Genomic DNA, 22,895 nt, shown 5'->3' with positions numbered 1-22,895 from the left:
GGCCCTTAAATGCTGCATAGGTCGGAAGGCTTAGTTTAGAAATTGTAGTTCTGAATTTACTTGAAACAATTTAGTTGAACTCTAATATGCCATTAAAAATGGTCTCTCATTTTATAATTCTATAACTAAAAGGAAAGAGGAGGATAACACAAGGTAAATGCACAGTCTCCATGGATCACAGTACTTTCTGTACGCATTTTTTGGGTTTTTTTTCCACATAAACAAACATACTGAGCTGCTGCCTTTTTTTCTTTTCTTTTTCTTTAAAAATAACCTTATTGCAGCTAGTTATTTCTAGTACTAGTTGAAGTGAATTTTTTGAAGTCATTTCTGTGCAAAGCAAAATATGTGTTTCAGGGATAAGTGCGTATTTTTTCTGCTTCAGTCACTAAAGGAATTGGGATTTTTTCAAACTTAAAGTTTGTCAAAAAACAGAAAGGAAGGTGGTTTTTTTTTGTGATGATGTGATAGCGTGTTACAGAATCACAAAATTGTCAGGTTTGGGAAGGACCTCTGGATATCATCCAGTCCAACGTACTGCTAAAGTAGGTTCACCCACAGCAGGTGACACAGGAACGCCTCCAGGCGGGTTTTGAATATCACCAGAGGAGGAGACTCCACAGCCGCCCCTGAGTGGTATATTCCAGTCCTCTGTCACCCTCACTGTAAAGAAGTTATTCTCATATTCAGATGTCTTTAATTAAAAAAATGTTCATGGGTAATGATAACTGGAGGATGAGAAGAAAGCTAGCATTATGGTATGGTTCAGATGGTTTCAACTCTTGGGCAAGCTATTAAAGTAATATTGACTGTGGGGCAACTAAACTTTAATTAAAATTTTTTCGCAGCATTCATGAAGGAAATACTGGTTTCATATTTCCTTTGTACATATCTTCTACATGCTATTTGTGAGAATATCAGAACTAGCAAAGACAGTGGCAGCATATGATGAGGTATTTCTGGCTTTCTCACATGAAGCTTTGGAGATATGTAGTGGTTGCCATACATACATGTTTTCAATATACAGGTTCTACAATTATGCTTTGTTAGATGGAGGGACCATGCTTCCTCTGTGACCTGAGGTGTTTCAAGGATTTTTACATGCAAAGGTAATATGGTATTTATGGAAATGGTATAATATTTTAAATGCCTGTGTAAAAGTGGTGATGGTTTTCTGTGTTTATTTGCCCGTAGTGAAGTAGAATGCATCAGGTCAAAGTGAAGTGGTCAAATGGTGAAGGTACTATTTTAATGTGAAATTGGCTGAAAATATTACTGCAGTTACAATTGTAGAAACTTAGAGTTTAAAAAATATGTGGTCAAATCAGAAATGTGTAAACTTAATAAATTATTTTAGCAATATTTATTCAGATATTTATTATTGCAGTTTCTAATCTGAGGTACTGTTAATGTATGGTAAACATCAGTGGGGATACCATTGTATTCAGGGTAAATAACTACTAGAAGAATTCTTGTTTATTTAGCACTTAATATAGTGCATGCCTCTCTTTTTTTATTTAATATGATTTTCTGTCCTTTACTAAATACATTTCCTGAGATGTTGGGACTTCATTTTTTGTTTTCCTTGAAATAGGAATTAAGATGGATGGAATATTCTATTTACTGCAGAAGCAGCAGGATGTATAAGGTGGGTATGTTGAAAGACTATTGTGAATATCCTTGCGGAATATTTTAGTTTTTGATTCTGTGTTGGTCTGAACACAAATAAATGGTGCATGGTAAGCTAGGGTTCTTTGTGGTAGGTAGCTGTAGTTAGCTTAACTGTTTTCAATAGCAGTAAGCTGCTACATGTTTAGTACAGGTTACTGGACTAGATGCTGACAGGCTTAGGTTGCTGAATGCATTTTAATATTGCATCCTTTAATGGAAATTTTTCAGTGTGTCCTTTCCGTAAGGCGTCTTTGCTTTTTCTTTCGTAAAACTGGTCTGGGAAAATACCACAACATGTTTCAGAATCTTATTTTCAGTCGTCAAGGAAGAAAAAGACTCTGTTGCCATCCATATACATTCCATCTTAAATAGAGAGTTTTTGTCTGTGTTTGACTTGCTGTTTGTTTTGCTGTTTGTTGGTATGTTTGCTTGGGTTTGTTTTTAATTCTTTAATGTCATTGAGGGTGTACTTCAATGGGAGTGTACTCCAATAAAACTAATTGTGTTTAGAATTTCCATAGAAGAAATTGGGTGGTTCAGCTGCAGTAAAAGATACTTTGACGCTCGTCCTTGCCTGCAGTCAAGTTAAGATTTTGTCCTTATTTGCTTAAACTTAATTCTTCATAATTATAATTATAATGCATTTATGGAGATCCAGAATATTTTTTTTTTAACTGGGAAAGATTTTATTTTTAAACAAATTGAAAACGTGAACACACATCTTTATGAGACTACCATTGACAAATAAGAGAACAGCGGTATTTGAATAAAAGTTGAGCACTTTCTCATGAAGTGTATTTGCATGTTGTTGTTACACAAGTTGAATGAAATGCAAGCATCTTCACAATGTAATGATTAAAAATAATTTGTATGGTATAGATTTTTTTTATTTTTAATTTAAAAATAAAGATTTGTGATAATTTTTTGATTCCATGCTTACTCTTTCTGGTGTATTAAAGAGATTCTTGCTGACAACTTAAAATGGCATTTAGAGAATGCTGTTTTCTTTGTATTGTATTTGCCCTGTATTACTATTGGTCCTGTCACCCTTTGTAAAAACACACAGAAGAGCTGGGTAGGAACTATCTTATTCTTCATATGATATTTGCTAATTGTGTCTTTGACTCATTATAGTACTACGTTCGTAGGTATTGGTTTGTCCCTAATAAGCTGATTAAACCTAGTGTAAGTAGTATTCAAGCATTTTTTTTTAAGGACTGATTTCATGGGTATTTATAGCATAATTAAATGTAGGAAATGTTATCAGAGTTTGGAGCAATACATCTTAATCTGATAATTCTTCCTAATTAGTCTCAAAAATGTAATCAAAACTGTAACTCTTAACTGTGGTGGAACTGTACTGTGTACTAAACAAAGCTATGAATGAGCATAATTTAAGGAGAGGCTCTCTTTGGTTTGTCACTTGAGTCTTAACTGTTTTGAGAAAGAACTATGTCTTCACCTGGGCTATGAAATGTTCTTTGTGTTATTGGTTCTGGCTTGCACCTTTTTGAAGGGTGTACAGTACTGAAAGCCTTGACTGAGGGAGGCCAGCCAGTGTCTCGATACCAGAATGGGTTTAGCATTGAGCTGTCAGTATACCATTGTACAAATGGAAGGGAAAGAATATAACATGTAGCTCAGTGCATCTTTCAGAGTTGTAATCCATTGTAGTCACTTCATTTGTGGTTAAGCTTTTAAAAACAAACAGAAAAAGCTTTCTTTTTTTTCAGAATCTTGAGTTGATTTTTTCATCTAACATACAAAGGTAAAATTACACAGTACTGAGTAATGAACTTGCGTATTTTTTGAAGTAGGACTTTCAGAGGCTGCTATGGGATATTAGTTTCTGAGTATGAGTCCTGTAGTTTCATTCTGTGGATTAGCCCTTTATTGTTATTCATAAAATCTAAGCCACAGATTATTGGTTTAGAAAAAGGACCATGGTTAATGCCAAGAAGGGGTCGTGGGCTGAGATGAGCTTCGGAGCTGGACTATCCCAGCCCTATTGAAGTGCCTCTGTCACAGCAGGTCACTGGGAGGCAGGGAGGTGGTTGTTTTCTTGTGTCTTGCTTGGTATTTGCCAGGAGCAGCAGATGCAAAAGAGATGGAAAAGCAGCTTAGATAATTTGTTTGATTTAAGAAGGTGTAGGAGTTGTGAGGGAAAGAAACCATAAGTCCTGACAGACTTACTGAGACTTATCAATGATGAAATTGGCTTGGGATATTATGTGGCTTCTAGGTTCTAGTTTCATGGAGAATTTTTGCTGCTTATTTAGAGTTTGGCTGGAAGATCAGTCAGAGCAATGTTTCCATAGTCAGCCTTCCACATGAAGCCATATGTTATCAGCAGCTGAAGTTTGAGATGTCTATAGGAAGTATTTAATGGTTTTACCTGACCCAAAAGCAGAAACCAAACCGCATACACCCTTCCAGGTTTGTCAACTTACTTTTTGGTGCTTTATTGATCTGTTGCAAGGGTCAGGTGCAAGGGACTCTTCTCTTTTGAGGACTTTTCCCTAAGGAGAATGTTCTGAAATTGCTGCGTGGCAGCAAATTATAGCTTAGACCAATGTGATTTCTGTTGTACCTGTACTTCTTTGCTGCTTTGCTTTTCTTATATATAGATGTTTGTGGTTGTTTTGGATGAACCATAGAAAATAGGGATGTTCCCACTACTGATTTGTGTAGTTTTGAGCACACTGCAGTCTTCTGTGTGTCACGGATTTTAAACAGTAATGATACAAAACTTAATTTTGGGTGTTCTTTTTGACTGTCCTTGCTTGGTTAGCTTCCTTAAGTGAGGTTACAGTTGGCCAATTTTCTGTGAGTGGCTTTGACTTCAATATATCTTCTCAGGCTGCTTTTTCCATGAAGTAGTGCTACATACACCTAGACATGAGCTTGTGACAGGTCTTGCTTAGCTCAGTAAAATCAGAACAGATTGTGAAGAAATAAGGTAGATCCATGGTTTTAGGAAGCAAGGCAGTGAAGTTTAAATATTGGCATTCACTCCAACATCAGTCACTGCTAATGATATGCATTGCCCTAGAGAAAAGAGTTTACGAACTCCCAATATACTGTTAGGGAATCAGAATGGGTAGGTCTATGAAAACTTACATAGTGCTGTTACTGATAGTAATACAGATGTTCAGTGGGTTTCATTCTTTTTGTCATCAACACGTTTTGAGGCTTTACAGAAGAAGGAAAACAAATTGGTATTGGATTTAGAAAGGAGGGACAGTTCTGTATTACAGGACTGAAACTGAGACCACTCAAATGCCTTCAGCTATTTCTTGTTATTTTCACAAATGGTTTGCTCTTTTAGTAGAGCGTTAAGAACAGAGAGTTCAGTCAATCACTTCATTATGTTTTTTTCCCCTAAATGGCAATATTAAACAAACTTTACCATACTGTTCATGACTGAGACAAAAAACCAACCTTAGACTTTTGATTATCCTGTTTTTTTTAGCTTCCAGAGAAAATGGATGATAGACCATTGTGATTTCGGATCTTCAAATGCACCTTTTCCTTGGAAATTTTTGTCTAGTTTTGGCTGGATTGGACCTTTAATGGTCAATATAGTATCTATCATAGTTTATGATATTTTAGTTAGGTAATTCAGGGATGTTATGTTTTCTGTAGCTCTTGCAGGGTAAGTGGATGTCAAATGTTCTTATCTTCATGTATACATGTGTTACATTTTTTGTTTAAGCCTTTATTTTTCAAAGGGCAAGTCTTTCGTGTTACATTACAGACTCGTTCTTACGCTGAAGCATACTTGGTGCCTTATGGAAGACCTAAAGTTGCAAAGTCCATGCATCTGCAGTCCAAGGCATTTACCTTTGCTGTGTTTATGTTCTGTTGTAAACCAGTGATTTTCTTTCTGGGAAAATATCCTGATGGGCACATGCCAAAGATTTGCAGACTGTAATAGCTGTGCTGTGATGAAGCAATTATGCTGAAGGACAAGAAAGCAGATACTACCTGGCCCAAAATAAGTCTTCACATGTTCATTGTGTCATAGTCAAAGTAGTGGTCTGTGTGTTAAGAATCTTGCTTCTGAGAGCTCTGTTAACTTCTGAGATCTGTGTTTGTACTTGCAATCACAGTAATGGTGGAGGGTAGTATGGGGAATAAAAAGCCATGTTAAAAGTCAGTCATCTTACTGTCATCACAGTGTATTTGGTGCTGGATGCCTCCTCTAAAAAGGGACATGTACAGAAGAGGAGATTCAGAGAAAATGCTGAACGAGTGGTCTGTGGTGATGGAAATTTGCTTGTATAAAGAGAAATTGGAAAAAAAAAAGTTAGATTGTTTAACCTCTGAAAGGCAGTGAATATGATGAGGTGTAACATGACTACATAGAATGATGAATTGTTTGGGAAAAGTAATTTAAGAGCTTTTTGTTGGTTCATGCTATAAGAGTAAGGGGACATTCTATGAAATTAGGGTGGCAAATTGAGAAAGGAAACTTGAAAAAGGATATATTTCTTAATAAATTGATATGACAGTGAACCCTGCAGTCTAAGGATAATTTTAATTTAGGAAAATTCTAATGGAAATCAGATAATTTTGAGTGCAAGAATATTCACACGTTCAGGTTACCTTTTTTCCTGAAATAATATAACCCCTCAGCTTTTTGTCATTTATAAGATTATTTTTTCTAAAGCTAATCTAAAAACTGTATATTGATAGTGGGAGTAAAGGAATTAAGTTTACACCTTATTTGTTTAAAGGATGAATGGTTATAGCACCTCCCTAGCTTGTTTACTCTTTGTCCCTGTGTTAGGTTATATCTAGGTGAAATATCCACTGGGCGCTAGGTCTATTCTTTTAGGAGTATCCACTGATTTACTTTGTTTTTATTGTAAGTGGGGACATTGAGGAAGACGTTTTGGGGAATAACAATGGGATCCTTATCAACTTGAAGAAAAATTATATAGGGCAGTTGTTTTTGTGACTTGCCACTAGCAAGACACTGTTCTCTTCAGCTTAAATTTTTCTGTTGCCTGGGCTCATGCATTAAATAGATGTTCCTGCAATAGTTTAGTCCAAGTCAGTACTCAAGTTTGTTCTGTACCGATAGTGATGCAATATTTAGGGAAGGTGAGGTGAGCTAACAGTAGCTTTGTGTGTCATCGAGCCAACTTCCAGCAAGTATGTAAAAAGTCACAAAAAATAACAGTGGGGGGATCTTAAATGAGCATGCTTGTCACTCTGCCAGTCTTTTCTCTTGGCACGGTTCAAGCCCTAGAAACTCTGTTTGCTTTCAGTCTCTATCAAACTCAAATACAAAACTCTGTGATAAAAGCATCAAAAGCAGTGTTCAGCAGGAAAAGGCTACAGAATCAGCTTTTGCTCACTCCCACTGAAATGTCCTTTTCAACTCCATTTAACGGAGGCTACAGTTTTTACTTTTGGTGTGTTTAGCAACAGAGATTGACTTAAATTTGTTGTATTTGGCTCTAGGGCAGCAAAGAGCAGATGTCAGGGAGGTGCCGTGACAGGAATAAAAAGATTCAGAAGGCTTGTGGGAATTTAGGGGGGTGAGGGGGAAATCTTCCTCCTGTTTTTTCCTTGCTAGAATCCAAATTATAGCATTTAGAGTTGGCATTCAGTACAAAACTTGCTGCGCTGCAAGAGTTGGTGCATTGACGCAGACATTCTTTCCCACAGCTCAAATTGTGGAAACAGAGTTTATTTATAAAATAAAATATGCCTGTAAAATTATAATTGATACCTTAATTACGGAGAACTTGCCTGAAAGATGGTAGCTTAGTGACCTGCGGGACGTTTTCCTGGCTTAATATAGCCATGATTTATACTAAAACATTTTCTCTGTATGAATCTTCAAAGTGGAATTCCCCTGTCAAGGCAGAAAAACTTATGTGACTGAGAAGCACTCTGTCAGGGATGATAAGCTTAAAATAATGGTCAACTTCTAAACATATTTAGGGTTGAAACACCTAAATAGTAAGATTTGCTGTTTGGAGGTTGTTGTTGTTTCAAAAACATGCATTTAAAAGCCGCCACTACTTGTTGCCAGTCTTTGCATAAGCAGGCGGTTGCCAGATATATGTGGTATCCTGGAGAATTTTAGTATCGTAGTATAGTAAGGGTTGGAAGGGGCCTTAAAGATCATCTAGTTCCAACCCCCCTGCCATGGGCAGGGACATCCCACTAAATCACGCTGCCCAACGCCCTATCCAACCTGGCCTCGAACACCTCCAGGGATGGGGTGTCCACAACCTCCCTGGGCAACCTGCTTTGTTGCTTTGGTTCTTTCTTTTCACTTTTGTAATGAGCAGAATGCTTCAAAAGTTAGTGGCTGTTGTTTTGGAGGTTTTTTTGAGTCTGGAAGTATTTTTTCTTTGCCTTGATTAAAGGGCCATTTCTGAAAGCACCTTGTGTCGTTTTTTAGTTAGTAGAATAATTACTTTTTATTCATCTTTCTGATGCGGTTTTTTTAATTCTCCATCTACCTGCAATTCAAAAGTATATATTGCCACTGTTGAATTTATAGATTATAAAAGCATAAATGTAATGTAATTTGCAGGAATTTTGATCGCATGTTACCATATTTGAAAGTTGTCAGTTCTCTGTTGTCTTATATGGATAATGATGTATTTTAATACTTCGTGGAATCTTAAGGAATGGTTTATTTCTGTGATGAAGAACTGTTGCTTATGCAGTAATCTGGATGGGAAGACAGTAATAAATCTTATGATTTTCCTTGAGAAGATGCTCTTGATCTTGTGTTAGCTTTTTGGCAAACCATCTTGCCTTCTGCTGTGGTTCTTCCTATTCTAGTGATGATTGTAGTACCTCTTATAATTGTCTAGAGAGCTGATGAAGGGTCTGGAGCACAAGTGTTACGAGGATCAACTGAGGAAACTGGGGTTGTTCAGTCTGGAGTAAAGGAGGCTGAGAGGAGACCTGAAGGCTCTGTACAACTGCCTGAAAGAAAATTGTAGTGAGGTGAGTGCTGGTCTCTTTTCCCAAGTAACAAAGGATAGGACAAGAGGAAATGGCCTCAGGTTGTACCAGGGGAGGTTTAGACTGGACATTAGGAAAAAAATCTTCATCAGAAGGGTAGTCAAGCATCGGAACAGGCTGCCCAAGGAAGTGGTTGAGTCATCATCCCTGGAGGTATTTAAAAGATGTGTACGTGTGGTTTAGTGGTGGACTTGGCAGTGTTAGGTTTATGGTTGGACTAAATGTTCTTAATAGTCTCATCCAACGTACTTGTTTCTGTGATTCTGAGATAGAAGGAATATATCTTGTTGTGCACTTAATGTGAATTTAATGAAGGCTGACTGTTTTTAGAAAAACAATTATTATAGTGGGAAGAGTTGTCAAAAGCATCGTATGTGTAAGATATGTAATGTACATCGTTTGTTCTCAGGGCTTAAAAAGTCATGACTGGAGTATGCTGTTCCAATTTGGAAACAATTCTTCCCATATTTTTTGTTGATGAACAATGTAAATACACTGCTAAAAGAAAACAGGACAAACTAGTTGACCTGTTAGCTCTAGCATGTTGAGTTTCGTGGTTAGGGAGCTAAATTCAGCAGCTTGAAAGTGACAAGCCTGGAAATAATTGTGGGTAGGGCTGCTCCAAGAGGATTAAGTGAAACGTTTTTGATTTCCTAAATGTAAAGAAACCCAGTTTACATCAGCCACTGCTGTGAGAGTTATTCAGACAGTAAGTTCGGTCGCATGCAGGATTTTGCACTTCTGGCCAGTTTAGGGCATATTCTTTTGCTTGAGGTGAGGTGCTGAAACTGTAGCAGTGTTTGGTGTGTTTTATTAGCATAATATGTTTTATTAGCATAATTTCTGTACTTAATTTCTTCCAGGTATTTTCCATCTGTCTGTCAAATTACTTTGTTTACTGCAGTGTCTAGAACACTTTGTGAGTACATTAGAAAAATGAATAAAATGTGTAAAAAGGCTTTATTCTATGTAGTTTAATCATTAATATTTGTAAGGTTTCTTTTACATGGTAGGATTTCACTTTAAAAGAAGCATGAAACTGAAGATTCCATTCAGGCTAGGTCTAGATCTGCAAGGATCATACCTAGTTTATTTATTTCATGATTTCATGCAAGTATTAAACCTACATTTATGTACTAGCACACTGTGTATTGCGAGGGGAGCTGGTTGCTGTATCCTGTCTGTCAGCTAGTGCTGAATAGAGACCAGGTAAGTTTCTTGCTCTGGGTTGCTAGGCTGCTGTTCCAAGACTGGAGCTGCTGTCGTACTTCTGGAAGTGGGTTCTGCAGTCCAGATTGCCCTAATTCTCCCCCTACAAACAGTGTTGTACCTCTTGGGTGCCTCCAGTAGTGTGTTCTGAAGTTACCATTCAGCTATGAGCAATATGGTTTCTATCCTGGACAGACTACCTGTTTGTTGAAAAACAGTTCAGTATCCTTGCACTGTGGAGACACAAACTTGGGAAAACTTAGATAATGCCTGTTGGACTTAATAATTTGATGCCGATATATTCATTTTTCATGGAAGATGTAGGACATCAGCAAAATCCTAGAAGAATGCCTAATATTAATTGAAAGGTATGGGACTAGTCATTAAATAAATGAGGTAGTGTATTTCCTCTGAGCACAGTAATGTAAAATGTTCTTCTTCCATTTTGCCTTTTGGACACTTTTACAAAAGAAAGAAGGGATTTCCAACATGGACTTCTATTGTGGTTCAGGTAAATCGGCTTATAATTACTTAGTTTTCATAGGTAATTAATTTGCCTTTGAAAATCCTTAGTAGTGTGGGTACAGTTCTTTGTGACTGAGAGACTATTTATGGCACAAGTTCTAGACAACTAAGGATTTTTTTTTAATAGCCAGAGGTCTGATGAAGAAGCTGAGATTCTTGCATTTTCTAAGCAATAATTTTCATAGTCTTTTAAGATGTATTAAGGTACAAATTATAGCACTACTTTGGAGGTTTTTATGTACCATTAAGTATTCAGAATAATTCTCATGTTCGTTATATACCAATACCATACCATAATAACCTATTACACTTGTTACAAATTAATTTATAATTTTTGCTCTGCCTTGACAGTATTCTGGGAGAGTAAAACGAGGCTTTTCTGACATTGGTAAATTTGAGGGTAAAAATATCTTGCATTTAAAGTAAAAGGAATATTACTTCTAATAATGTAAGATCTGGGTGTTCATGCCCAGTTTTGAGATCTAGCTTTGGCCCTTAACAAATGCAGGATAAGACTTAAAGAAGCCCATTGGTAGGTGTGCAGTCTTGCTTCAGTGAAGCAGAAAAGTGCATTTAACTCAAAGAATGGAATACTACTGAATAAATAGCATTTTTTAAAAATTTTCCACTCTTTAACATACTTGTACCTCTGGTGCAGTGATGGTTCTTAGCTTTTGAAATATACTAGTAATTTATCTCTGATTTCAGTAAGGTTCAAGGAAGGAAAATAGTTCCAAGTAATGTTTGGTTTTGCACTTGATTTGTTTTTAGCAGTAAATATAAGTAACAACTGATCAGATCTTTAAACAACGAGCTATATGATTGTCAGTAGCCGTAAGTGTGACGGTAAATGTGTTTTCAGGCACACTGTATTTGTCATAAAACTTTTGGTTAGGGATATTATTAGGGTGTAATTGATCTAATTCACTGTAGAAGTTTTGAAACTTTTGTGAAGGTGTTTGTACTTCTGAAGATCTTCAGAAACTTGGTATATAATAATGATGTACATTGGAAAGTTATTTTTTTTTATCTTGAGATGCAAAATCTTACTTTCGTGTTCAAGATTAAAGTAAAGCAAACTCGTATTTTTCTTTTTTTTTCATTTTAAAATCAAGCTGCACTTATATAAGTGCACATATCTTTGTAAGATTCAGCTGATCAGTTTTTGACAAGCTGAAAATTCCTTTGAATAAGAATACTGCTAACTAAGGAAACTCCTGACTGTAGAGTTGGTTTGTTCTTCGTAAGTCTCTTCCCATCTCAGGAAGCTATTCAATTCAGAGAAAAAAAACCAAAAAACAAAATAAGGAACTATAAAATTGGGCTTTAGTTGGACCATCAAAATGCCAGCCAAGGAAACAGAGTAATGTCTCGATGGTGATACATAATAATTTGCAAGGCACCTTCGCCCTAGAAAAAAAAAATGAAAAAAAAAAAAATCACTATTTGGATGGCGGACTGTACCCACATACTATTGGAACTGTCCTTTCTTATCAGGCACGTAAGGTAAGCTAAGTATTCCAGGCTTTATTTAGTCCTGGGAGATTTTGGTGATGGGAGAAGTAATAATCTCAGACAGTATAAGCCTTTTTTCGTCTAAATGGAATTATGTTCTAAAGTGTGTGCAGTTCAATAATGAAAGCAGTTTACTTGAATTGTCACTTTACAGCATTTCATGCGTGAAACACCAGAAAGACTATTTCCAAAATGTTTATTAATAATTAAAAGTTAAAGGATAAACATCAGAAATTTATATATGGGTTAGTACTGGTTGGCACAGAATAAGCATGCATGCTTTCTTGGTGAGCTACAACAGTTTTAACATAGGATATTTACAAAGAAGAGTTTCAGGTTTTCTTTAGCCTTTCCAATATTCACGTGTGAATGGTGGTGTCATCTGATAATTCAGTCTTTGGCAATTATATTTAGAAAGCTACTTTATGTTGGGAAAGAGGAAGTGTTTAGCATATATACCTGCAGTTAGGAGGAAACTGGTTAGGAATATTAATTATCAGATACCTTTGGAATTCATTTTTTCATTATAAAGTGGGTTTGCAGGCCCAGAATGTGACATTCTTTACCTTCAGGTTTTTAAAGTTAATTGTATTCCTTTCATGCTAGAAGCCTCTCCGTAATAAAATATAACTAGTACTTTACTGGTTTTTAGGTATAAATTCTAGGAGGTTCTGTAAAGAGCAGAGATGGTCAAGTGGAAAATTTTGTTGATTTACAAAGGGGTATCATATTTGCGGTGCACTGTAGTGAGTCACAGTGCTGTATCAGAGTGGAGCAGATGAATCTGTTACAAATTTACGTACTGAAAGGAATGCTCAGCTTCTGTCCTGTTGCCTGCACTTGGGAGGTAAAGGCGATACTTCACAGTGCTGTTGCCATCAATTCATTTGCGTGGTAAGAATCCTTGTTAGCTCAGGGCTTCTAACAAGCTTCAGACTGGTCAGTTCACCTTCCTGAACTGCTGAAAAAATGGCTATGGCTTTATGTGCATTGGAACTGTTGTAGCTCACTGAAGAAGCAATAGCAGTATCACTGGAAGTATTTTTACTTTACATGTACAATGCTTTGAAGACAGAATATTGTGCAACAATATGGCAATAGTTTTCTGACCAGTCAACAAATGATGTTAGGTGCTGTGGATAGATTTGTTGAGTTTATAGCTGTTGAAAATTTAATGTCTCATCTACTATTGCAGGTTTTTTGGCTTACACGTTATATGAATGTTGTACTGCTGAATATTTAATCTGCTGTGGAGACAAACAAATTTAGGAGAAGTGGCTTTTAATCTCTGAAGAACGCATGTTGACTGGGGAGTTGGTTCAACTTGATTTTGCAAATCACCAACCTTAGAAGTGGGATTAAGCGCGGGTGAAAATGGAACTTCCCTTTGTTTCCAGAAAGACATTGCGGTGCATGTCTCTTTTCAGCCTCCATGTCAGTACAATAAGATCAAATGTAATTGTTTTATATTTTGATTTTATCCCCTGAGGGAGTTATAGATACTTGGGCAAGCCGTAATGGCAGCAATGACTTTTTGGCTTTCTTAATAGTTACTTTTTCACCGCACCATATCTGCCCTGTTTGCATGGCCATGCTCGAAATCCTCAGGTGCTTCTTTTGTATTTTATTGTCTGTGGTGTTTGGGTTTTTCTCCCCCTCAATTTTATTTATTCAGTGATTCCACCGAGCAGGTAGCTGAGTAGAAGTCAGTCACGCAGGTGCTGATTGTGCATGTGGTATTAGCAATGGCAAATGTCTGACTTAGATGTGAAGGCAAGCAAAAGAAAACAAAATAGAACCCAATAGAACAGACGAGAAAAGGAAGACTTTGGTAGTAAAGGAAGGTAGGGAGGAACACCTGAGTGACAAGGTGGAAGAAGAGAAACCAAAGGGATGTTATGGAGATGCACTGCAAATGTAACATGTGATGATGCTGGTCTGATTTGTAATTTTAAGAACAAGTAAAACAGCGTGTTGTTTAAATAAGATACTTTCATGATTTTAAAAGTTATTAATTTATTGGGTAGATCAGATAGACAGTAATACTCATTGTAGAGGAGTTTATTATTGTGTGCTATAATGCGAATATATTCATTGTTTGAATCAACAAATCAAAACCACCACTAATACTTGGTTGCCTTATCGCTCATCTGTTGTCTAATCAGGGTTATGTGCTACTACTTTGCAGCATTATCTGTTGGTAAATATAAAGGAATACATTTTTCCTTAGTGAGGAGCTTAAAAAATGTCACACTTCATTAAAATGGTTCCCTGATCTGTGTGAAGAGCATACATGTATGATCAGTGTTCACTGTCCAAAGTGGCTCTTGAGGGCTTTGCAACTAGATTGAACTACAGTCAAATTACTCAAATTCTCTCATGTCCCTAGAGGATAGAAGTTGCTTCATCATCAAATACACAGGTTGCTTGAGCCTATTCTGTTGAGCCATGGGATTTATTTCAGAATTTGGGAGATGCGTTTTTGTCAAAGACATAACAGAGACATAGAGTTAGCATTTTTGCTTGGATAATGTCCTGTTTATTTTGGAAAAAAGTTTCCCATGACTAAATAAGAACAAGATGTTTGACCACCTTATAGGGAGGAGACTCTTTGGTCAGCATAAAATTAAAAGAAAAAATTCAGGAGAGGCAACTGACCATTCTTACATGGTGTTGAAATGTTTTCCTGTTTCTCTTGGGCTTTAATTATACTGCATATACACAGCAAGAAGAAAGACCAGAGTTTTTGTTCTTTTCTTGGAAGCAGAGCTTTATCACATTGTTGGGAATTTATAGCCTAGTAATATATAGTGTTTTTTCCATTCCTGTATTTTGCAATTGGTTTGTACAGCCTCATAGTTTGGCAGCTAAAAGCTCTCTTTTTTGTTATTATTTTGTCATGAAAGGGTTACTGTTCACATTTCCTGTGTAATTCCTTCTGATCTTGCTGGGCTGTAATTACTTTCTTGATGTTAAACATTCCCAGGCTCTTATAACCTTCTAGCCTGCTTGCAGTGGCCAAGTTTGTCCCAGGTGATCATGTGGGCGAACCTCCTGTTTTTTAGGATAAAAATCTCTCCTTCCTGTGTAAGATAGGCTACAAGCTCATTCTTTGCTGTACAATCCCAATAGAAATCTTTTGAAAAAATATTAAGGTAACACATCCCTCTCAATTTCAGAGTTGGATTTAGCAGCCAAATGGATGACAAATCAAGTGTGTGGGTTTAGAATTTGCTTGGTTGAATGACTACGAGTTCACACTGAAGATTATTTTTTCTTCATACATTTGGAAAATAGGTTATGATATAAAAAAGAGAGATTTTGACTGTAGCTTTTTACTTTCAACCATATAATTGGCAATCATTTTAAGGTTGCTTGAATGTAGAACTACTTGGTTGATGCTAGAGGGGTTTTTTTTTACTTTTGAATTCTCTGCAGTAGCTGGATATTTTAAAAAAAAAAAAAAAGGATGTTACTCAGTTCTGTCTTTCCCATGTAGTTCAGTTATCCTGTGTTTCTTTTGATTTTCAGTTTGTGGTATATGAGTGGTAAACACAACGTATAATTTTGTTTTTAAATAGAAGTGACTGCGTACTGCTGAAAAATGTTGACTTCAGAGGTTTGGGAACTGAAGTGTTCTGTTCCGCAAAGACACTGAAGGGTCCTACATGCCACCACTCATCTGCTCCTCAGCCACCTGTAGAATGCTAGTGAAGTTTGTTTTCTATGACCTTTATGCCATTTTCTCACAGTGCCAAAAAAGATGCAAGATAGTGATGGCAAGGTGTTTTTAGAGTGTGAGGAGCAGCAAGTATTGACATTGGTAGGTGGGTTGTTTTGTTACTGACAATGTCAGAGAAAGCAACTGGAGGTTCTGTGCATCACTGGATAAAGAAGTAGCCCAAATTTTGATACTTCATTCAAGAGCAATATCATTAGCTTATTAGCCTGTTACAGATAATTATTTTGTTATAATCCTCATCTTATTACTTTGTGCATTTAGTTGGCTCCTGTGTGAAATTCTTGGGCTGTAAGTAGTTCTGTATGGTTTAGCTGTGGTATCGTGCTTGCAGGATTCAGATACTCAGAATTCTTCCCGGTAACTGACTGACTGATGTCTTGAGAATGCATAACTGTGTGTGAGCTCAGTAGGATTATACTTAGAAGAAAATGTTAATGTAGATAGTAAACTGTAGCAGTTCGAGCCCTTTTCTTAAAGTTCTCATGCATACCAATGCCTGTACTTTACTGTATAAATAGAAGTTAGAGCAGTTGGTGTGCGTGTTAACTGTGCTGCTTATGCTAATGAATGATAGGAAAAATGGATTTTAGTGAAAATATGTTTATCAAGAAGTCTTCTTGAATTTGATGGCTTTATTATATCAATAATTAGAATGCAGTCAGTATGATGCCCGGTCCTTGATTGCATACTCTCTCATATTATTAGGAGCATGACTGTCAGATATGCCTTTTTTGTTGTTGTTGAACCCAGTGGTTCTTACTGGCATGTTATCCAACACACAGAAAACTGGTCCTGGCATAAAGTATTTATATAGTAGTCGAGTGAAAATACCATGAAGTACCAAGTCAGCATAACTGAATAGATGGAAGAAGGTACTGCTGATGTCTTAAAATTACACTGTTCTTTGTCATTTTTATCATGGCATGCACATCATCTCCAGGCATCTGAGATTGTAGGAAACTTTATACGAAGAAGGCTTAACTTGGGTATGTGTTAAACATGTTGCAAGGCTTCTAGCCTTCCTGTACAGCAGAGTGCAGCTGGTTACTGCTATGGTTAAAGGTTTTTTCAAAACAGCTTAGTTTTGGCTTTAAACTCATCAGTGTTTTCATAATCTAGAGTTAGCTGAAAGGGAGTGCAATTGTATTGAAGCCTGCTTTCTGTCCAATAGAGATCATCTTTCTTTTCCCTATTCCTGTTTAATTTTGCTTCTGCTCAGATGGACATAGTGAAGAATTACACATTATATTGTAATTAAAGGCAACCTGTTTTTAATTTACTTTATAAAGTGCTTAGAATGTAACTGACCTGATTCATCATTATAAATTTCACCTTTGCAGTGGTAAATACCCTGTGTGGCAATGACTTTTCTTCTGTGAAAAATGTGCTTTCAGAGTCATATACCAATTACCTCCTGCTTTTTGTGTAGAAGGCATGTTACAGCTTGTAAACGAGTGCTGTTTATCTTGTGTATGTGTTGATATTCTAGTAGTTTAACTTAAAAGTCTTTTGGAATTAGATATCTTCACTGTACTGGTGGCAGGGTGATGCCTGTAGCCGTGATGTGGGAACAAAGTGGACGTAATCTTAGTACAGCGAAACAAACTGTTTGGTTTTAACAAGCTACTATAAAATTAAGGAATAATACGAACTAGGTGAGTTTTTAAGCTTTCAGACAATGAAATCAACTATACTTTTATATTTCTACAAGTTCTACAAGTTCTCTTCTTGAGAAGACATGTAAATTACTGTTATGACAAAATGCATAAATATGTCTAGGATTTGATAGTAATTAATTCATTTCACTTATCTGAGGCAAGATTAAGTGCCTCAATTTGAAACTGGCTATAAAAAGTAACATGTAAACAAATTTAACACACATCAAATGTAATAGCGCATTTTGTAGAATGCAGACACTTTTTATAAATGCAGCGGTTACCCACTTTCAGTGTTCACAAACTGAAGTTTAGTCACAGAGTGCCTCTTGAGTAGGTTTTAAAGGCAATTTTAATGTCCCTGACTTTTTTGAGTGCCTTGAACTATTTATAACAAGTATTAAGTACTGCTGAAGTGTTGATTGGCACTCTAATAGAATTATGTTATTTAGCACTGATGCACAATAATAATGATTGACTCTTTGAATTTTCTTGGATTTGTCCTGCTTCAGAAGATGCCATGTGTATCCACTGATGGGGTAATCTCAGAACACATCCTCTTCATGCAACTGCCTTTAGGGATCTTTTTTCCTATACGCTGGATTTGATGGGCTCCTTACATGAGAGTTCTACAGCATTGACTTCAAAAGAGATTTGTGTTGCATGTCAGCTTTTTTGTGGCCTATATTTCATCCTTGGTTCTTTGTATTTACATGTTCATTACACAGATATATATTTATATGTGACTCTATTTGCACTGATTTCTTTAGCAATTGGCTATAGTCTTCATTCAATTATTAAGCATAAGATATTTATGCGTCTCTATGTCAGTCCTTTGTGCACTATGTACTGCATTTTAATTCCATCTAGCTGCTGCCTGTGTATTTAGTAATGCTTATTGCCTTGGTGCACCTATGTTTGCTATCATTTATTCTTTACTTTGTTTACATTTTTTCTTTCCTAGAGTTCTGTATTGATGCTTTAGGGAGAAAGAGAGGTGAAGCGTGAAGCAGAGATCCCAGTGATAAAAGGCGTGAGGGTACTGTGGTAGCACAGTAAGAGGTTTTAGAAATCAGTCATATCAAAGTTAATTTGAATCATCATTTATTTTGAAATGTTCCTTATTTAACAGACACACGTGTTGGAAAGCAAAATTAGTAAGTTGAAGAAGGATTTGCCAAAAGTAAGGTGCTCTTGGGGGTACACGTTATAGAATCATTGAAAAATCTTTTTTGGAAAGGACACTTGGAGGTAATCTGCTCAATGTCCAGCTCAGAACAGGGCTACCTTCATAGTTAGATGAGAATCCAGGACTGTAATTTTTCTATGAGTGTTGATTGCTTTTCTTACGATCTTAATGTTCACCATTTCCTGCAGTGAAGGCTGCCGCTGACTTTCACGTTCCTGACCAATTCTTTCTTTAGCTTCCCACTGCCATTTTGGCTATGTTAAATCATGACTATATTTTTCCCTCTGAAAGCATTTAAGCCTTATTATAAAATACTGGTAACATACAGTAAGATAGAATATTGAAAAAGTAGGCAATGCCACTAGTTTCCTGTGCTTGGTAGGAAGTAAGCTTTTATGACCCAAATGTTAGAAGAATTAAATATTTTAAGGAAAGGGTTGATGAAGTGCTTAGGGACATGGTTTAAAGGGAGTGTTAGGAATGGTTGGACTCGATGATCCAGTGGGTCCTTTCCAACCTGGTGATTCTATGATATTCTCCTGCTTGTTGTTGCCTGAAAATGGAAGTGTTTGGCATAAAAGCTTGAAAGTGGTCTTGAAATGTTAATGGAAACAAATTTCTTAGGTTGTCAAAAATGTGTGTGAGGAAGAAAAAGAGGCATAAAGCAATTTGTCAGACTGTATAGTTGCTACTTGAAAGAAAAATCTCTCTTCTTTTATACTGCCCACTCAGAATTTCTTGGTTTGAGCACTGCTTGTGAGGGCAAAAACCCAGCTGTCATTTGTTTAAAAACTGAAATGGGGATGATTGCTGGAGCTTAAAATTAGATAATACTTGCTGACAAAAATAACTGTACACTAGTCTTCACTCTGAAAACAGTGATTTCAGCTTAGAGAGAATCTCTAATGCTCTAGCAAGTCAGTTTGTGGGCTCTTGTCTTGGATCTGGTGATCTGCACAAACTCTTTTGGTTCCTGAATCATACCCATTGAGGAAAAAAATAATTTGTTGACAGTGATTTTTGAAGGGAAAAAACCCTGTGAACACTCTTTGCTCCCCGCATTTTCTAATTCATATTTACAGTTGTGTAACTCTCAAGATCCCAGATGGCTGTTATTTCTGACCATTTACGGAATGCATACAAGTTCAGTGATGGAAATAGCTTTTTTGCAGCTCTTACTGACTAGTTAAAACATTTTCTGTCACCCCTGGATAAATATAGGAATAAAAGATGCCTGGTAGGCTTAGCTAATGTTAAGGTTTACTGCCCAGTTTACCACATTTAGGAGACTACTATTTAGCAAATGAAGAAGAGTGATTTGAGTATAGTGATAGACGTGCTGGCTTTTTTTCTGGGCTGAGAGAAGCATTGTGACGCTTTCAACATTTCAGATGAAGTGTCTCCAGAATTCTTTGAAGTTCTGTCTGTATTTTAAAGGCTTTTTGATTGTATGATTTTTAGGTGAACAGCCATGAAAATAGAGAACTTCTAAAGATATTTACAGTTTGAAAGGGGTTGGAAAATGGGAATACACTGCATCTTTGCTACACATGTGTTTCTCCTATTCCTGTCAGCTGGTCTGATACTCAAAAGTAGTTTTATGCTTTCTATGTGATCTGCTAACTGTGTGTATGTTGTCTAAATCTGTTAATTATTGGAGGCTTCTTTTAAAAATCCTATCCAAAACTTTGGATTTCAGAAATTTAAAACTCATTCTTCCACCTATATAAAATGAATTTGGTTTCTAGCCTGTGGGTTTACATCATCTTTAAATACAGTACTGTTAAATACAGTAGCTATTGCAGTGGACAGTTTTGCAAATACAAATTATCTATTTACGTTGCCTAAAGTATTGAAGAAATGACTTACCTGTTTATTGTCAAAGATGAGTCATCAATGGAAATACCTATTTATTTTAGATTAATCAAAAGACTGTGGGTTTGAATGGAACTCTTTGTCATTGCCATCGCACATTTCTTTTTTAACGTTAATTCAAACTTGTAGCATGGTCATTGACATTTACATGCTATGGATCACAAGGCCTGCATACAGTAAGTGAATTCACACAAATTAGAAATCCTTATAGAAGAGAAGTCGAAAATAACTTTGGCAGTTATCACCATTATATTTTTTTTCCTTCCCCCCTCCCTTCCGGTGCTCTAAAAAAGTTGGGCTGGATTATTCAATGTTTGATGCAGAAGAAGATGCATTTTGTTGGTATGTGCCTAGTGAGCGCCTTAAAAATACAAAGGTTTACAACACAGATCTTAAGTTATTTCACTGTCAGTGAAGGGTGCATGGACTTAAAAGAGGGAAAGTGAATGTGATAGCAATAGTAGCAGGGTTTTCTGCTTTGCTGCAAGGGAAGAATTGGTTGTTTTTTTTTTTTACAGAAATGCATTTGCTAATGTTCTGTCCTTAACAAAACTCTTATATAAAACTTTACAAGATACCGTGTTCTTTGTCTGGACTTGTGTACTTGTACTATTTAGCACTATTTTTTTGAGATAAAGCAAAATGATAAATTTAAATAAACAAATCACAACTTTGAAATGATGATGATAGTGGACCTAAATGACTTGTATTTTTAAACATTTTTAACGAGTGTTTACTGGGGAACCTCTGTGAGAACTAAGATGTCACAACAAAACCTTATAGACTTTTCTGTGGTCTTGTGTGTTAAACATTCTGCTGCCTACTTTAATAGTTCTCACAATTCAAAGACAAGTAGAGTGGGTATTGTGCTAGTGTTTTAAGTGACAAAATAAACTGGAGGCTTTTTATGCATGTAATTAAGATCCTAGAAACATGAGTATTCCTTAAAAATCTTTGTCTTGGATGAAAGAAAATCAGGAGAATACAATCTTGTTGCCTGTATGGGGAGTTCATGCTGAGAAATCAAGTGGCCACTGATCAGTTTCTGAAAGCTCTGAAAAATCTGTTCATACATATATATGATATAGTTTTCTAACAAATAAAAGCCCAGTTTGTCTGGTTAATTCTATGCAGGTTTTTTTTCTGATGCACGTGGAATAAATAATGCAGATGTGGTAGGAACTGTGATCTAACTTTGCATGTTGGGAGCCAAGAACAAGTTCTGCATGCGCATATCTCCTACTTCAATCTTTAAAATATGAATGAACTTTAAAAGCAAGGAATACTTGAGCATAAGAATCTGATTAACTTTGCAATTGCTTGCTTGTTTAGGTACTCCCAGAGCAATTCTTGTCTTAGGAAATATGATTTATTTGGTTAAAACAAGGTAAGAAGAGGGGGTGAAGTTAGCAGTACATCCTAGCAGATGGGTATCTTATGATGGCAAACACTACCTGGCTTGTACACAGTTGGTTAAGGAGGTAAAGATATTAATAAAAATCTGTGGGCAGCAGAGTACAATAGAGCTCTTTAAATATGGGGGATATTCTTGAAGGATAGAAAAGCTTGGTGATGATAGAAGTCTGAAAATGGGCAAGAATTTCTGCTATGCAGAAAAAGATGTAAATATTCAATAAATATTTGTGTTCTGTATTCAGAAAGAGGCTGGATTATGCTTTTACATTTCGCTTCCTCCATCATTAGTGATGGAAAGAACGTATTATCACTGTACCAGCAACTATTAATGTTAAATGTTTTTAAATCTGCTGCACTGACACCTACAGATACTAAAAAAAAAGCTTAGAAGCTATATGAATTATTAATTTAGAGTTTTAACAAATCATGGAACGGTAGAGAAATTCTAGAAGGCTGGAGGAGAAGGGGAACTAATGTGCCCAAATTTAGAAACTGTAATGTGAGAACCTTGAAAAGGCAGATGGTAGTATGCTGTCAGTAAAAATTCAGAGACTTGCATAATTAATGCTGATCAGAATGGGCAAATCAGCCCCTACCTTGTACTGCTGGATGGTGTTACTCCATGGGAAGGTGCTTGCATTTGCCTTTGCCTTTGTTGAATTTCACAGATTCCTGATAGCTTTTCCCTCCAGCCTGTCTAGGTCCTTTTGAATAGAGGCCCTGCTTGCCAGCTTCCGGTTTTGCACTGGTGAGTGCCCACGTGCTAGGAGCCTACTGCATTATCCAGATCATTGTTAAAGATGTTAAACAGTGTTGGCCCCAGGATTGATCCAGAGGCATAACGCTGGTAACTGGTTACCAGTTGAACTTTATACCCCTGTTCACGGCCGTGCTTTAGCCTGACAGTCCAGCTGATTTTCGGGGTCCCTTAGCATTCACTTTCCAATACACATCTCACCTGTTTGGCCACAAAGGTACTGTGGGAGACCACGTTGAAGACCTTCATAAAGTTTAAATGAACAACACCTTTAGCCCTCACTTTATCCACAGGACTAATCAGCTCATTACAAAAAGTAATTGGGTTAGTTGGATGTGATTT

At 36.5% G+C, this 22,895-nt stretch overlaps 1 protein-coding gene across 13 annotated transcripts in view; it reads left to right on the top strand.

Moving 5' to 3' along the window:
* ZNF438 (zinc finger protein 438) overlaps positions 1-22,895 on the top strand; it is a 60,755-nt gene that overhangs the window by 1,085 nt on the left and 36,775 nt on the right. For 4 of the 13 annotated variants that reach the window (XM_054060752.1, XM_054060740.1, XM_054060741.1 and 1 more), the window contains 2 exons: positions 1,028-1,109; positions 1,595-1,648. The gene's annotated coding sequence lies outside the window, so the exon portion shown is untranslated. Of the gene's footprint in view, positions 1-254; positions 1,649-8,516; positions 8,653-22,895 lie in introns of those variants that run through there. The other 9 variants (XM_054060749.1, XM_054060744.1, XM_054060745.1 and 6 more) reach the window with 9 other exon arrangements.

Source organism: Cuculus canorus, chromosome 2 (genome assembly GCF_017976375.1).
Source record: "Cuculus canorus isolate bCucCan1 chromosome 2, bCucCan1.pri, whole genome shotgun sequence".
NCBI classification, from domain to species: Eukaryota; Metazoa; Chordata; class Aves; order Cuculiformes; family Cuculidae; genus Cuculus; species Cuculus canorus.
Note: the sequence above shows the minus strand (reverse complement) of the source record. Positions and strands in the feature narration are given on the sequence as shown.